The sequence below is a fragment of the Nyctereutes procyonoides genome, unplaced genomic scaffold, assembly GCF_905146905.1.
Source record: "Nyctereutes procyonoides isolate TBG_1078 unplaced genomic scaffold, NYPRO_anot_genome, whole genome shotgun sequence".
NCBI lineage: Eukaryota > Metazoa > Chordata > Mammalia > Carnivora > Canidae > Nyctereutes > Nyctereutes procyonoides.
The window spans coordinates 52991555-53002800 of NW_026575126.1; positions in this window are offsets into that span (position 1 = coordinate 52991555).

Genomic DNA, 11246 nt, shown 5'->3' on the forward strand with positions numbered 1-11246 from the left:
ATTGTGTAGTTTCTGAAAACATTGATATTTCCTTTCAATGCTCACTTTGCTTCTGAACCACAACCCAAAAGGTCAGATTTCTGAAGTACATGGTAATTTGCATCATCAGGTGATCTCCTATATTTTGATGATACCTGTGAGATTTTACATTACTTGAACATCTACCTCCAAATAGCCAATGAAGGTATTCATGTTCCTATTTCTTGGTATGGTACTTAAATCAATCAATAGCAACTATGAAATGTAATTTCTAAAAGAATACAAACTTCCTGGATATGGTCACCAAAGAAAGAACACATCTCATTTGACAAAAACTAGAGTTAGAAGTATTTGAGGAGAAAAGACACTCACAATGCAATTCATCCTAATTCACACCAAGCTTGAATTTTGTGCAAACACACCTCTCTAGAAAGGAGCCTCTGAAATCTATAACATTTTCATTTTAGTCCTCAAAACTGAGGTCATGAGAACATATGCTGGTGGAAAACACACTGTATCAGAATAGCCATGGTCTGAAAGACAGAAGGAGCTGTCAGCACAATGGTTGATCATGGGGTCTAATACACAAAACAGAGGGCACTGGTAATGAATAGAAAACACCCCCAGTCATAGGCACTCTTGTACATCTGGCAGCTCTCTGGATGCTGATATCAGTAACTGATTCTTAATTAGATTACCTCCAATGGGACCAATAACACTAGGCTCTCAGAGACCATGGCCATGAACAAGTGGAGGTGGGAAACACAAGATGAGTTAGTTTATGCAAGAGCTCAGAGATGAGGGGGAAGGGAGAACTGAACTGATCTATGAGATGCATCCCAGGGTGACGGGAATAATTGCAATAATGCCTACCAAGGAATTTCCTCCTTTAAAGACTCAAAAGAAACAGAATAGAGTCTGTTTTGACTGGATGTATTCATGTGGGATGATTCTGCCTCAATACAAGGGTTGTTCCTGACTACTGGGTCTTTCCAGATCCCTCTCTAAGAATCTGGTGGATGCCAATCTAAATAAGTCTACTTATTACTATAGATGTTCCCTATCTGGCTCTTTCTCTCTCCCCTGGGGATACAAGTTTTGCTTTTTAATGCTTTGCTTTTTAATGATAGAGTGATATATTCACACTGGGAACCAGGTATTTCTTCATATTTGGACACTCCTAAGGACATTCGGGCCCTTTTTACTCGGGTAAGTCAACACTCTGCACTTACTTGGCCAAAGAAAGGACAATAACTTATTCACTTCCTGATCATGTCACTCCTAGTGATTTTCCTATGGCAAATGTCCCAGCAGAATGTGGCCAATTAGTGTCTGCTGGGCTTCTCAGGGCTCTCATTGACTTGACAGGATACAGACTCCCTGGGGTCAGCTTCCAAGAACAGAAGGAAAGGGTTGAATGCAGAGTTATGGGAAGTCAACCACCCAGGAAGCACAGAGCACAAAGGACATTTCACTTTTTAACTCTAGTACCTACACCGATGATTAAGATACCATGGTTCCCCAGGCTGCCAAAGTTCACAAATGTGAACAATATGCTGATAGGAACACAAACTACATATAAGATGGACCCAAAACTTACAAGGCTTGAAGGAGGATCTTGACCAGGCTTCCAGGAGCAAGTCTAATACCCATAGCTCCTATAATTAGTTCCTGACTTATTTGTGTATTTTTTTATTTAATTCATTTACTTGAGAGAAAGTGAGTGACAGAGAAGGCATGAGTGTGGAGGAGGGACAGAAGGAGAGGCTAAAGCAGACTCCCCTCCCCCATAGTAGGGAGCCTAATGTGGGGCTAGATCCCAGGACGCCCAGATCATGACCTGAGCAGAAGGCAGCTGCTTAACCAACTGAGCCCCCCAGGTGCCCTGAGTTCCTGACATTTTTAAAGTCAATTTTAATGAGATATAATCTACATATCATACAAGCCCCCTATATAAGACATAATGGTCAATGGCTTCTATATCTTCACAAATCCTTCCTTCTTGATACAATGAACCTAGTATTTACAGGTTTCCATCCAGCCAACACTGCTCTTTTTGGACCAAGCGGCACAGACAGGACCCAGAACTTGATGTGGACGGCTGTGGCCACAACCCCTTCAGGCTTACCAAGAAACCTGCCCTGTGGTTCATGATCTTCAGAAAGAACTGAAGTTTTTCTGAAGTTCCCATCAAGGAGACTGAAAAAGATATTTAACCACAATGCAAAAGAACCCAATAGGATGGAAGACACCACCAGCAGCTTCTGGGCACCTGGGCAGCTCAGGCAGCTAAGTCTTGGTTTGGATCAAGTCGTGATCCCATGGTTCTGAGACTGAGGCCTTCTTTGTGTTCCCTGCACATTGTGTTTGGGATTCTCTATCTCCTTCCCCCTCTGCCCTTCCACCAGCACCTGTGCCCTTTCTCTCTCTCTCTCTCTCTCTCTCTCTCTCTCTCTCTCTCTCTCTCATAAAAAAAAATCTTAAAAAAAAAGGAAGACACCACTGATGTGCCATGTTTACTCACATTTGTGTTTGGGCAACCAGGACACAGGAATAAGGAGAACCAGAAAAGCAGACTCTGCACCTCCATGTCCTAGTGCTTTCAGGGGGCACTGGGACACCAGGAAGGAGGTGGAGATAGGCAGGAGCAGGTTGGGGTGGGATGAGTGTGGAGGAGTGGGAAAGGGGACAAGGTGGTTATTAGGGGATGGGGGAGGATGCGAACAAAGGGTAAGACTGGGGAAGCTGTTTGTCAGGAGAAGAAGGTAGCAGGGACAGTGCCAAGGTTAGATTAAGTCCTGGAAGGGAGGAAGGAGGGTTCAGAAAAGATAGTAGTTCAGCAGGTCAGTAATTCACTAGGTCAGCAGGACACAAGGAGCAGCTTAAATGGACTCTCAGGAGCAGTTGAATTGGAGGAGGATCCCTCTTCCTCCAAGCCTTCTCCTGAGTGAACGTTGCCATAGCAACCCAGAACTTTATAATCTCTCCACCAATCAGCTGCCGTTGCCCCCAGTAGATCAACATGGATACCACAGGTGAACCAATTTTTAAAAAGCCCCTTCCTACCTGGTGCTCCACAACAAAGTACAGTTACCTCCCTAGTTTCTCTAATGGAACACAGACTTGAATGGTGAAGTAAGTTGTCCAATGTCACAAACTACCCTTGGTTTCAACCTCACCATTGAACCTGTTTCATTCTAACAGGTTGTTTTCTGGCACATGGAAAGTCAATGAGATGTTCATAGGATTCTTTTCTGATCGAAGTTGAAGACCACCTCCTCCATGTCCTATTGTATGAGTGCCTTACCTTATAAGTTTTTTCGTTAATTACTACAACTCACTCTTATGTGTTATAGGTTTAAACAAGATCACATTTCTAATATTTTGAAATATTTTTTAAAATGTCAAATTGGAGATACTCTGAACTAGAAATTGCAATATCTAGTTTCCAAGTGTGCTAAGAACAGCTGAAAGAATGTGAAAAATGGCTGCTGCTTCCCTATATCCAGATTTCTGAATCACTCACTCACTCCATAAATACCGACGGAAAGCCCAGACTCTTCTAAGCAAAGTACATCATAGTTAGTGATCCAAAACACACAGCCCAGCGTCATGGGGGTTAGAAATAACGGAGCAAAAATATTTAGTCTAATAACAATACAGCAAAAATGTAGCCACAAACTGAAATAAGTGCTATGAAGGGAGGGACCTGGCTAAGATTGTGAAGATATATTGTAGAAGGAAATTGCCTATTTGAGGGGATTAAGGATATCTTCCCTAAAAAACCCCTACTTGCCCTGATGTCTGAAGGATGAATGGGACATCACCAGGTGAGGGGGGCATCGATGTCACTCAAAAGGAACACTCAGAAGTTCATGCATACACTGCAGAAGCTCCAGGGCTAGGATGCCAGGAGTCATTAGACAGGTGGGTTTGGTCCATACCTTCCAGGTTATTTAGAGCCAATATGATAATTGTCACCCAACATCCATTCTCCCTTCTCTGTCACAGATAAAAATCTGACTCTAGGAGAAGCTGCACAACTTGCCATGATCACAGATTCATTCTGAGTTGGATATTTTTTTATTTATGATAGTCACACACACAGAGAGAGAGAGGCAGAGACATAGGCAGAGGGAGAAGCAGGCTCCATGCATGGGAAGCCTGACGTGGGATTCGATCCCGGGTCTCCAGGATCGCGCCCTGGGCCAAAGGCAGGTGCCAAACTGCTGCGCCACCCAGGGATCCCCAGAGTTGGATTTTTTAACTGAGATATTTGCACACCCTGGGATAATTCATTTAGCACTTTTATGTAGATATGTTATACTTCAATTAAAAATTTCTTAGAAAAGAAAAAAAGAGACATGTCCCCACAGTGAAATATACTGTTTTAGGTGTATAATAGGAGGATTATATTCATAAGGGTGCACAACCATCATTGCTGGAAACATTTACTTTTAGCACCATGTTGGCCTATCCTCATTTTTAGAGAAATTATGTAAAAAATATATTTTTAATTGAGTTTATAAAATACACAATTTAAATGCATACATATTTTAAAACAGCTCAATGAGATTTTAACATGGGCATTTGTCTGTGGGAATGACTTACCACCTCAAGATGCTAAGGACATCTCCAGGTGCCTAGCTGGCTTCCCTCTGCTATTTGGTATGCCCCCCAGAATATCCATTAACCATTCTTAAAGCTCCTTAGTAGGAAACAGAAAGGCAGTAACTTAGAATGTCCAGATGCTGATCCCACATGTTATACAGCAAAGAGGGCTGACCAGAACCTCCCTTGTTCCCTAGAACAGGTTTTCTCCTCAAAGGTGAGCAGAAAAGTCCTAAGAGGCCTCATCCATCTTGGAAGTGATGGCAGCAGCACGTGTCATGGCCCCAGTGGTGTGGGGGCTAGAAGACTTCATCATGGCCCTAAAGAACTCAGCTGGTTCAGACTGAACTGTGGGGAAGGGATCTTCGGGATCCTCATTACCCCTGGCCTCCATGGGTAGGATGACACTGAGGGTACTCCCACCAGACAACAGCACAATGATGTTTCTAATGAACCTGCCACTTGTATCACTGATCACTGTGATGGCTTTGTCATGTGTCAGCACAGCATCAGACACATTTCCTAATCTACATGTAACCTCCACATAAAGGCAATGACCAAGTCTTGCTTCCCCGGGATCCAACTATCTCTTGTACAGCTGAAAACATACTAGAAAGGTTTGTCCTTGGGTGATGTTTTAAGTATCCTCCCTGCTTCACTCAGGTGGCTATTCCTCATGCTCTTTGCAACAGTCTTGGTGCTGGCCTCTGCTGTCGATGCTCTATGAGACACATGATTTAAAGATGTTAAAAAAGCTGATGCTGGGAAGCATTGCAATCACTCATAAAATGACAAAGGAGGATATCAGATAGTTAGACGAGGAACATTTGAGGAAGGGAAAATGAACAGGAGGCGTGAAGTGACAGACCCTTCAAGAAAGAAGGATAATGACAAGAATTAGCATCTTGGGAACATTGTTGAAGCCCTCAAATATTTTTCTTTAAAAGAGAACCATTTTTATGACGGTGCTGTGCACTTAGGAATGGATTTTAAAACATGACCATATTTGACATATAATTTTCTCAGGGAGTTTACATCAAAACTCCCCTCCACCAACTCTTGACTCAGTATGTGTTTCTGCCAGGAATAAGCACAGAGTTGCAACTACAGCCTCAATGTTATTAAACACAAGGTCAGCGTAAGTACATCAGATGATTGCAAGGAAAATTCTCAAAGGAGTTTTGCTTTCCTCTTTCAAATCACAGTATTAAGTTTTGGACTCCAATGTTTCAAATCAAACATTAAAAGCAAAAACAAACAAGAAACCATCTTCATCCCAAGAATGAAAAGAGAAGCCACAGACTTGGAGAAAATCTTTGTAAAGGACACACCTGTAAAGGTCTGCATGAAGGAACCTGGAAGGATGACAGAGTAGCAGGGTCCTAAGCTCACCTCCTCTCATGGATGCACATAGAAAACAGTCACTTCAGTGCAACCCCAGACTGGTAGGGCAGACTTTCCACACTTAATCCTTCAGAGGAGGCTACAGTGAAAAGGGTCAAGGGGAGAGATGCTGTCTGGTACCAAACTCCCAGGGAGACCAAACACAAACAAGAAGGACACCACAAACACAGAGAAGAGAAAGAAACAGATCCCACTCCAGGCACTCCAGACGCTGGGAACCTGCACCAGGAAGATAACTCCCTGTAATACTGGGTGTTGAGACCATGGGGCTAGGGCCTAAATTCATGAGTTGAGGGCAGCCCAGGTGGCTCGGTGGTTTGGCACCACCTTCGGCCCGGGGAGTGGTCCTGGAGACCTGGGATCGAGTCCCTCTTCGGGCTCCCTGCATGGAGCCTGCTTCTCCCTCTGCCTCTCTCTCTCTCTCTCTCTTTCTCTCTCTCTCATGAATAAATAAATAAAATATTTTTTAAAAAAAATGTTTATTTATTTATGATAGTCACAGAGAGAGAGAGAGGCAGAGACACAGGCAGAGGGAGAAGCAGGCTCCTTGCACCGGAAGCCCGATGTGGGATTCGATCCCGGGCCTCCAGGATCGCGCCCTGGGCCAAAGGCAGGCGCCAAACCGCTGCGCCACCCAGGGATCCCTAAAATATTTTTTAAATTCCATGAGTTGATACAATCAGCAGGCCTTAACTCCAAGTACTTTAAAAATCAGAGGGCTTAGCTCTTGGAGAGCTAGAGAGCCACAGGAAACTAGGTCTCCTCCCTTAAGGAGCCAGCATAACAAACATACAGGCCTCGATACAGCATAGAGGTAGCACTTTGGAAAGCACCTGGGGGATACTGGAAGAAGATTTACTTATTAATCTCAGAACATGCCCAGCAGGAGCAAGACACTTTTGCAGACTTCTCCAAGAATAGAAGAACTGGTGGGTGCTGTTTCTCTACCCTCCCAAGCCCAGATATCCAGGCACTTGCTGGAACCACCATGAACACTCTTCACCTACTTTCCTACCACCCCAAGCTCTGCCCTACATTCTCCTGGGGACTGCAGCTTCCAATCTCACCCCACTCAGCAAAAGTCCCTTCAAAACTGCTCCCATCATGTCTCTTTCTGCAAGTAGTTCTGATAGCCTGTCCTACCATGGGGAGAGGGAGGGATAACCACATATGCCAGCAGTGGGATAGGGGCAGACATCTAATCTGAATGCCAGGCTTGTCCACTAACAAAAATCTCACAGGATCTACACAAGGAGAAAGCCCCGTATTTGGGCTGCAACCACAGCACCAGACTAGTGGCAGACATCTGGTCTGATTTCAGGCCCTGCTGACTAATGAAAGCCTCTCAGGGTGGTGAGGGGTACTCTGCAGTTAGAGGTGGCCATAGTCCCAGAAATGGCCTCAGAGCAAGCATCTGGTCAACCCAACTACAAGCACAAGGCAGTGCCAGAACGGCCCTTTCACAGCACAGGGACCAAACCCTGTAGCTGGCTTGCCAGGAAAGCCAATGACGCTCAGTCACAACCACACGTTGCATGCACGACATACAGGAAACACCTTGGAAGTGCATAGTTTAGGTGAAAAAGGGACATTACAGTATAGTGCACTATAGGACCTCTTCTTCATAAACCCACTGCTTTCAAGGTCAAGAGATATCACTGACTGTCATAATACACAGAAAGAAACACAAAGAATTAGGCAAAATGAGGAGACAGGATCATAGGTCCCAAATGAAAGAACAGGACACAATCAAAGCAACAGAGCTAAATGTAACAGAGATAAGCATTATGCCTTGCAGAGAACTCAAACTCATGGTCATAAAGATACTCACCAGATTTGAGAAGAGAGTGGAGGATCTCAACAAAACCTTCAACAATGAGACAGTCAACAAAACTAAAAGACAACCTACAGAATGGGAGAAGATATTTGCAAATGATATATCAGATAAAGGGCTAGTTTCCAAGATCTATAAAGAACTTAATAAACACAACAGCAAAGAAACAAACAATCCAATCATGAAATGCGCAAAAGACATGAAGAGAAATCTCACAGAGGAAGACATAGACATGGCCAGCATGCACATGAGAAAATGCTCTGCATCACTTGCCATCAGGGAAATACAAATCAAAACCACAATGAGATACCACCTCACACCAGTGAGAAAGGGGAAAATTTACAAGGCAGGAAACCACAAGTGTTGGAGAGGATGCGGAGAAAAGGGAACCCTCTTGCACTGTTGGTGGGAATGTGAACTGGTGCAGCCACTCTGGAAAACTGTGTGGAGGTTTCTCAAAGAGTTAAAAATAGACCTGCCCTACCATGCAGCAATTGCCTTGCTGGGGATTTACCCCAAAGATACAGATGCAATGAAACGCCGGGACACCTGCATCCCGATGTTTCTAGCAGCCATGTCCACAATAGCCAAACTGTGGAACGAGCCTCAGTGTCCATCGAAAGATGAATGGATAAGGAAGATGTGGTTTATGTATACAATGGAATATTACTCAGCCATCAGAAAGGACAAATACCCAACATTTGCTTCGACGTGGATGGAACCGGAGGGTATTATGCTGAGTGAAATAAGTCAATCAGAGAAGGACAAACATTATATGGTCTCATTCATTTGGGGAATATAAAAAATAGTGAAAGGGAATAGAGGGGAAGGGAGAAGAAATGGGTAGGAAATATCAGAAAGGGAGACAGAACATGGAAGACTCCTAACTCTGGGAAATGAACTAGGGGTGGTGGATGGGGAGGAGGGCGGGGGGTGGGGAGGACTGGGTGGCAGGCACTGAGGGGGGCACTTGACGGGATGAGCACTGGGTGTTACTCTGTATGTTGGCAAATTGAACACCAATAAAAAATAAATTTATTATTACAAAAAAATAAAATAAAAAATAAAAATATACATATAAAAAATAATGTGTTTATCAGTTTATCTCTCTCCCACCCCTCTCTTTTTTCCTTTACTTCTTTGGCTTGTTTCTTAAAGTCCACATCTAAGTGAAATCATGTGGTATTGGTCTTTCTCTGATTGACTTATTTCACTTACCATTTCATCTGGCTCTATCTATGTCATTGCAAATGGCAAAATTCATCCTTTTTATATGTATGTATATATAAAAGAGTAATACACACACACACACCCCACATCCTCTTTATCCATTCATCTAGCTGTGGACACTTGGGCTGCTTCCACATCTTGGCTATTGTAAATAATGAAGCTATAAACATAGGGGTGCATGTATCCTTTTGAATTAGTGTTGTTTTATTCTTTAGGTAATACCCAGTAGTGCAATTTTTGGTTCCTAAGGCAGTCCTATTTTTTTTATTTCTTTTATTTTTTTAATAACTTAATTTTTTATTGGTGTTCAATTTACCAACGTACAGAATAACACCCAGTGCTCATCCCGTCAAGTGTCCCCCTCAGTGCCGGTCACCCATTCACCCCCACCCCCCGCCCTCCTCCCCTTCCACCACCCCTAGTTCATTTCCCAGAGTTAGGAGTCTTTATGTTCTGCCTCCCTTTCTGATATTTCCCACACATTTCTTCTCCCTTCCCTTATATTCCCTTTCACTATTATTTATATTCCCCAAATGAATGAGAACATACACTGTTTGTCCTTCTCCAATTGACTTACTTCACTCAGCATAATACCCTCCACTTCCATCCACATTGAAGCAAATGGTGGGTATTTGTCGTTTCTAATGGCTGAGTAATATTCCATTGTATACATAAACCACATCTTCTTTATCAATTTTATTTCTTTTAAAAGATTTTATTTATTTATTCAGAGACTGAGAGTCAGAGACACAGGCAGAGGGAGAAGGAGGCTCTATGCAGGGAGCCCGACGTGGGACTGGATCCCGGGTCTCCAGGATCACATCCCCGGCTGCAGGTGGCACTAAACCACTGCACCACTGGAGCTGCCCCCTATTTTTAATTTTTTGAGGAAACTTCATACTTGTTTCCATAGTGGCTGCACCAATTTGCTTTCCCACCAACAGTGCAGGAGGGTTCCGCTTCCTTTTTCTCCACATCCTTGCCAACACCTGCTGTTTCTTGTGTTGTTGATTTTAGCCATTCTGACAGGTGTGAGGGATATCTCATTGTAGTTTTGATTTGTATTTCCCTGATGGTAAGTGATGATGAGCATCTTTTCATGTGTCTGTTGGCCACTAGGTGTCTTCTTTGGAGAAACATCTGCTCATGTCTTCTGCCTATTTTCAATTGGATTATTTGATTTTAGGTATTGATTTTTAAAAGTCCTTTATGTGTTTTTGATAATAACCCTTTTTTGGACATGTCATTCACAAATATCTTCTCCCATTCAGTAGGTTCTTTTTTAGTTTCATTGATTTTTTCCTTTGCTGTCCAGAAGCTTTTTATTTTGATGTAATCCCAATAGGTTACTTTTGATTTTGTTTCCCTTGCCTTGAGTGACATATGTAGAAAAAAGTTGCAACAGCTGATATCAAAGAGGTTACTACCTGTTTTCTCTTCTAGGATTTTTATGGCTTCAGGTTTCAGGCTTTAGGTCTTTAATTTATTTTAATTTATTTTTGTGTGTAGGGTAAGGAAGTGTTCCCTTTGTTCACCCACTTTGCCTTGTGGGCCTGAGGTCTCAATGGTACTAAGGCTCAGCTTTTAAGTCACTTGCAAATCTTTCCCTGCCATCCATTTTAGGGATCTTTTTGGGGATCCCAGTTTACCATACTTAACCATTTGGTGGCAGAAATAATGGAGATACTGAGTAGGCTGGGATTGATGGCCTATAGTCGACAATACCTTTGTGTTTTTTTCCTGCAAGCCACTGATATTCAGACCCGCTATGTCCACTCTCTCTCTTCTTCACCTAAAGGACTGTATACCCTTGGACAGATCCCTTATCTTTTTATTCCTTCTCATGCCTCGTTTTCAGGCATTAAAATGTTTAGTCCAAACTTAAATCCAGCTTAGACATGGCTCTTCTTCTGCAGCCCAGACTCACTCAGGGTGTGGGTTTTTTTTTTCATACACCTGCAGTCTGTGTTTTTCTTTGTAGCCATTACTCATTCACTGTAATACTTCCTGAGTACCTACTGTATGCTAGATACAGTTCTAAATTCTCGAGCTAAATCACTTCCAAAACAGGCAAAGATCTCCTTCCTCGAGCATTTTATATTCTAATGGGAGGAGACAGAGGCAATAAATAATGAATAAGTAAATTTTATAATATGTTAAAAAGTGATGAGTATTCCAGAAAAAGTAA